The sequence below is a fragment of the Octopus sinensis genome, linkage group LG15 (genome assembly GCF_006345805.1).
Source record: "Octopus sinensis linkage group LG15, ASM634580v1, whole genome shotgun sequence".
NCBI classification, from domain to species: Eukaryota; Metazoa; Mollusca; class Cephalopoda; order Octopoda; family Octopodidae; genus Octopus; species Octopus sinensis.
The window spans coordinates 21,396,580-21,404,079 of NC_043011.1; the positions used below are offsets into that span (position 1 = coordinate 21,396,580).

At 37.2% G+C, this 7,500-nt stretch overlaps 1 protein-coding gene across 1 annotated transcript in view; it reads left to right on the forward strand.

Annotated features, from left to right (window-relative positions):
• LOC115219967 (aminopeptidase N-like) overlaps positions 1-7,500 on the forward strand; it is a 208,417-nt gene that overhangs the window by 1,921 nt on the left and 198,996 nt on the right.

Here is a 7,500-nt window from a genome sequence, read left to right on the forward strand (position 1 = left end):
CGTAACTGGTACTTAATTTATCGACCCCGAAAGGATGAAAGGCAAAGTCGACCTCGGCGGAATTTGAACTCACAACGTAACGGCAGACGAAATACTGCTAAGCATTTCGCCCGGCGTGCTAACGTTTCTGCCAGCTCGCCGCCTATGAAAAATGAAAAGTACCTGTTATTCAAAGGCCAGCCTTGTCATTTACTGTGTCACACTTGATCTCTCTGAGATCTACGTTAAGGTTACGCGTGTCTGTGGAGTGCTCAGCCATTCGCACGTTAATTTCACGAGCAAGCTGTTCCATTAATCGAATCAACTGGAACCCTCGTCGTTGCAACTGACGGAATGCCAGGTTAACATCGCTTGAATATGTATCAGTAAGATGACTTCTACCGAGTCGCCCGTCCTTCCAGAATATAGAGTATTTTCAAGAAAGGATAAAAATTGTCTTTAATTCGCGAAAGTCTGAATTAAATAGAAACTTAAGTTAATATTTGATTTGGTTACATCGATTAAAACTAAAGTACTTGGAATTTATCAATAGTTGGGAATGTGTAAATAGAACTTGGATTATAAGTTTTATGCTTTCGGGAGTTGAAAGGCTGGAAATATTTATAATCTTAGCACATTATAATGCAACACAAGACGGATGTAACGACTTCGGCGTTTTGAAATTGTTAGAAGAGATCGAGTTTGTTTAATTTAAGCTAAACTTTGTGATTTAAAGGGATTTTCTGGTGGTAGTCTTACTCTCCACTAAAATGAATTTCAAAAGAGAGACTTTGGGGGAAAAACAGCGATATTTTAATTATTATAGTTTTTCTTTATTTGGGTTCCGGACAAAATGGGTAGAGGCATTCATTCCGTCCTTATGTTCTGAGTTCAAATGCCACCGAAGTCGACTTTCATCCTTCACATTCTTAAAAAATACTTTGCCTTTCATGGACTTCCAAAGTCCATGAAATAAGTACCAGTTGAGCATTGGGGTTGATGTAATCGAGGTGCCTCTCCACTAAAATTGATGGCCTTGTGCCACAACTTGCAAACATTATTTCTTTATTTGAGTATTAAATAATTCAAAGATTTTCATTTACCTCCGTTTCTTTGCGTTTTAAGGTTGCATGAATGAGCAAATGAAACGGTTTTAGATATGATGATCCTAAGTTTCTTCAGTCTTTGATAAACCAGCAACCGATAAACGTTGAAAATTGCCGTTATGTAATTTCAGTGTCTCCATAGCGAAAAAAAAAAGGAGCGGATTGGCAGAGACCTTAGAACGTCAGATAGAATGTCTTAGGGTACTTGTTCCCATTCTCTTCATTCTCAGTTCAAATCTCTTTCGAGGCGAGAACTTTGGCTTTCAGCTATTCAGGGTCGAAAAAAAGTACTGTAGTCGGTTCTCTCCTCTCTCTCTCTCCCTCTCTCCCTCTTATGGAATTACCGACGTAAACTAACAAAACAAGGTACGTTCACATCTCACCCCTGCCAGGTCATTCACTATCACTCTGTAAAAATATGAAAGAAAAATTAATAAAACAAAAAATAATATAAGAAAAAATACAAGAGAAAATAGAACCGACTGCGATTCATGTTCTAAGTTTTTCGACGTGTAATATCAAGTCAACTTCAAGCTAAAATAGAAGACAATTTTGAAGGTGGAAACTTAAAAGTTAATGAAATACGACACACAAATAGAAATTATGGTCAAATTGTAAAAAACTTTGCGTCAGGGTTACATGATTGATTTGAACTATGGAAGTGAGAAATCAATCAATCATTCAAATATTTCATCGACACGCCAATTCCATATCTATCACCATCTGTTTGCTAGATGCTTTATTGTTTTGGCACTGTATTTTTTCTGGTGTATAATACTCGTTTTTTTTTTTAGATTCTTTCACTTTTAAATGTTTCCAAAAATTTCCCGGTATCTAATGCAGCCGTATAACGGATGGGAGACCAAGTGTTTTAGGATATGGAGCCGAATAAGTATAAGTCCGCTCAACAAAATAACTGGCACAAGATCATAAATTTTTTCCCAGCACAAACCATTTTAAAATATCTTTCAATAAGTGTATGATGAAATAAGGCGGCGAGCTGGTGGAATGTACGTTCTGAGTTCAAATCCACCGGGGTCGACTTTGCTTTCGGCCCTTTCGGTAGGGCGAAGGTCGATAAAATGAGTACCGGTTGACCGCTGGGGTCGATGTAATCGACTTAGCCTTCCCCATCCCAGGCACACACAAGAAAAACTGCTGGCCTTGTGCCAAAATTTGAAAGCAATAAGTGTATAACAAAACAAATTAAATTTGTTATTCGTTGTTTTGTTTTTTCACAAAACATACTTGCAAAAGAGAGGTGTGTCTCATGCGAAAGTACTATTTATAAGCCAGTAAACACGGTTGTTTAAAACAGTGGCCAAATCTTCCTTAACTCACTCCCTACTGTGATAGAAAATGTGGGAGGTCATACTGGATAATTTAGTCAAGAATCTACGAAAAGCTGTGATGGTCTCGATAGGAACGCTTTCGATCACATCTTTTTAATCAGGGCTGGTCGAAACCTAAAGAACCACCTCATCAGCCAGATGTAAACGGGGTATCCCAACACTGTTGTATGCTAGAAATAGCAACCAAGTTCCCTACTTTTTTTTTATACATATATAGTAGGATATTGGAAAATGTAGTCTTAGATAGACTGTATGAATGAAAAATGGAATGGTCATAGCTGGAGCGCCTTTGATCATTGTTTTTTTCCTAGCATTGAATAACAGGCAAATAATACGAACATGGGATAGGTATAATTCAGTTTAAGCAACGGGAACACCATGGGATAAATGTGCGTGTTGCTGCTGTTTAGGCCTAGCTCAGCCCTCGTAAAGAAGACTTATAGTCAAAAGAAGTTCCAGCCACGGCCATCTAGGTTATTTTTCCGCTAGCGTATTTGAGATCATCTGAAGTTATCAGCCTAGACTTTAGCAGGGTGACATTTCTTCAGGTTAGATATACTAAGAGAAACGGGGGAGTTAAAACTTTTGCGGTGCTGGCACTTGAGATGACAACTTCTCCGGTGGGAACAAGATAATATCAGAACAGTGATACATTTCACTGACACATCACCACCATCATCTCCACCATCACCACCCCTACCACAGATCCAACTGCCACCTCTAACCAATCAAGGGTTTGACTGCAAGGTGGTGGAGGTTAGTTGTATCCATGGTCGCTCCCCGTACCAAAAGTAATAGATGAATCTCTTTTAAATTACACCCTACCAATTAATGAAGTATATCTTATTTCTGTATTGCCCACAGGGGGCTAAACATAGAGGGGACAAACAAGGACAGACAAACGGATTAAGTCGATCACATCGACCCCAGTGCGTGCGTAACTGGTACTTAATTTATCGACCCCGAAAGGATGAAAGGCAAAGTCGACCTCGGCAGAATTTGAACTCAGAACGTAACGGCAGACGAAATACCGCTAAGTATTTCGCCCGGCGTGCTAACATTTCTGCCAACTCACCGCCTCAATGAAATAAATACCAGCCATTTGCTGAGATCGATGTAATCGACTTTCCCCTCCACTCAAGTACTGCTGGCCTTATGCCAAAATTTGAAATCATTAATATTATTTACATTATTTACATTTGACGGATATTTGTCCTCATCTTCTTTGTTGTTAACACACATTCTGTTGTGTCTGGGGAGAGTCACCGCTAAAATTTCCACTTATTTCTTATTTTTATTTTCCTAAAATTTTCGTTGCGTCTTGCAATCTTTTCAATAGTCTAAAATTTCCACTTATTTTTTTTTTATTTTCCTAAAATTTTCGTTGCGTCATGCAACCTTTTCAATAGTCTTGACTCTTGAAAATATTGCAAGACGCAACGAAAATTTTAGGAAAATAAAAATAAGAAATAAGTGGAAATTTTACCGGTGAGTGTGTTACATTATAAGGCACAAAAAGAAAATGACTCTCCCCAGACACAACAGAATTTGCTTTAACACACGAACTCATTTACAGAATCTTGCAAGCCAAATCCAAAAACGAAATTTGAGTAAAATAAGCAATACATTTGACAGTATGGCTTAAAAGAACACATTGAGGTAAGAGTACTTCACGTTTGCCCACAAACCCTAGTGTATCCTTTTGCAACACAAGCAACAAGACAGAGGCGAACTCGATGGCTTTTATGCGTTTTGTTTTTTGTTTTGTTTTTTTTTTTGTTTTGTTTTTTGGCAAGCCAACACACCAAATATATGATAGAGATAATAATATGTATCTATTTCAACGAAAGAGCGTCGAAAGAGAAACGGAAGTGGTATATATTTGTACGTCCTGATTACAGTAAATGTCACAGCCTTATTTTTATCATAGAAAGGATAAAAAAGAAAACACAATGGAAAAAGAATAGGATGCAAATTCACTGGCAAGTATCACAGGCAATCGCTCAGAAATAACCAACGTCATTATTAAAATTAGAAATTAGACGAACAATTGCTATTTCATACAGTCATGTCTCCCCCGTGGCGGCGAGATTATATGATTAGGCTTCTCTATGATTACATATATATACGTATGTATGCATGTGTGTATATATAATCATATATATATATATATATATATATTATATATATATATATATATATAATATATATATATATATATATATATATATATACATACATACATATATATATGTATATATATATGCATGTGTGTCCATGCATATATACTTATATATATATGTCTATGTGCGTATGTATAAGTATGTATCGTATACAATTATACACACACACACACATACACACACACATATATAGATGGATGGATGGAGGGATGGATACATAAATACATGCACATATTTATAGATACAGATTTATATATGTATAATGTGTGTATGCATACATATATGCGTGTGTGTGTACATATGTGTGTGTGTGCGTGCGTGTGTGTGTGCGTGTGTGTGTGTGTGCGTGTGAGTGTACAGATAATACATACATTCATACATAAGTACATAATATGGCGTCGAATACATCGGCATAAGAAGGCTACTCATTTTCCGTATAGTAATTACTATTCACTAAAAACTATAATATATACATGTGTGTGTGTGTGTTGTGTGTGTGTGTGGTGTGTGTGTGTGTGTGGTGTGTGTGTGTGTGTGTTTATCCCGCCCGACACTACTTGAGAGCCGTTGTTGACGTGTTTATGTCGCTTGTTCGGCAAAAGAGACAGATATAAGTGCCAGACCTCAAAATAAATAAGTCGATACATATTGGAGTCGATACATTCGACTAAGTATTCTTCATGATAGTGCCCCAGCATGGCTGCAGTCTAATGACTAAAACAAGTAAAAGATAAAAGATAAAAGGTAGAAGACTGTAAATAATACGGTCATCAACGGATCTTTTCGGTTTGAACGGCAGTTTTTTCTAGCGGTGTCATATGAAATTGTCACCCATAATTATGACCCTAGAATCGATCTATTGCATTTCAATATCTTTTAGGGTTAGGGTTAGTTAGAGGTGGGGGAAGGGTATCTTTTTTTCTTCACAAATGTAAATAAACCCAATCTGTTTCTTAAACGAGGGACATGTTCATACGGCACAGAATGCTTTTTAACTCAACAGACGTCATTGATTGGTTGAAATTGCAGAAACTGAAGAAAAAAAACAACAAATATCTTACAAACTATAGAATTTTCTCAATAAAGCCAAGAGAAAAAGATGTTTTATAAACACATTCTTCCAGTATACGAAGTTTAAAATATTTTAGTTACCTAGAAATTATGTTAAAAACTGCCGTTCAAACCGAAAAGATCCTCATCAACAATGTACAATGACAACAATGACCGTCGCACTGAAACAAGTCTGTCACCATTAAGGGACGAGTGGTAGCTACTTTTGAACAAACACCAACGAGTGGAGAATATTAACAACTCAGAACGCAGCTCACAGCAACACTCAACCAATAATTCGCTATGTATATCAATAAACAACTGCTTAAAATAGCGGCTATGACACGAATCAATAGGAAACCCACCGATTTGATATGATGAACGATCGATCAAATTGCTAAGGAACATCTAGCACAGAATGAGGCTCCCAAATATTGGATATTGAATATCTTACTACACTGTGTTGCAATTACCATCTGCCAACTGACAGGAATTACAGACATCGATCGCAAAGAGAAACTCTAACCAAAATAGATGGCCTGTCTCCAGACAAATGCCGACAGACTCTGAAAATATAGAATCGTATACTATAATTAAGTACAGAGCAAATCACCAACTGCGAATTTATGACAAACTAGCTAAGGTTTTCGGAAATTAATGACAGGAGATACTAACGAGTAAACTAATAACCCTTTCATACGAACTGCAAGCAGTAAAAAACTATTAGATCATAGAACTATCAATTGCAGCTTTGTATTAAACCCACAAGTAATATATTGCAGCACAAAAGGCCATATCATCAAAATCGTGAAAAACAGGGAATAAAAACGAGTAATACAATATGATACAATATGGTTAAAGGAACTACGGAGTGGGTTGTCTTTTAATCATGAGTACCTCCCTAAACTGCCATACCAATGTGAAACATGTCACGCGCATCATCAGCAGCTGTCCAAAAATGGCTATAAATACATTATTTTCTCGTGAGACACGACATTGTTGCCAAAATCATCGACAAGGCTATTTGCCGGAAGAATTGTCCTGATGGCCGTACAAAAAGCACAATAGAACCAGGATGTATCCATATATATGGAAGAGTAGTTAAAAACACCGCTCTATAATAACGAGGCTTTGCAGTCGACGGCACTGGCTGTGTCATATCAAAAAAAGTTTTCTCTTGCCATAATCTCGGTCGACCCAAGCCTTTTTGAGAGAGACTAGGTTGACGGAAACGACGAAGCACATAGGATAAACTGCACCTGTAATTCAAAAGGTCACTATCATCACACACAATGTCAGGCTAATTGCTTCTAGGCTTTACGTTAACGGTGCAAGTGTCTGTGGAATACTCAACCAGTCATGCAATTATTCAATGAACTGGCACATTTATTGATTGAGCAACTAGAATACTTATCGTCAGCAATGCCGAACCCATTGACTACTTTATGTCTGCGTGTGTGCGTGTGTATGTATGTATGTATGTATGTATGTATGTATGTATGTATGTATGTGCATTTGCATGTATACATACTTACTATATACGGCTATCATCAGACAAGATAATTGTCTCACATTCAGACTCATTGTACTTTCTTTCTTTTTTTTTTATTCTTGTATGCGCGCGGATGTGATTTTACACGTTACCACGCCATAGGACTTTATAAAATACAAAATGGACTCGAGAAATGAAATGAATTGTTATTGGATTTAAGTGACAAAAATTTATGCAGCAATTTTGCCACTCTCTCAGGCGCCATAGTGGATTCCAGCTACAAAAGCGACGTCGGCCTCGGCCGACGTGCTAACGATTCAATTAGCTCGCAGATATAT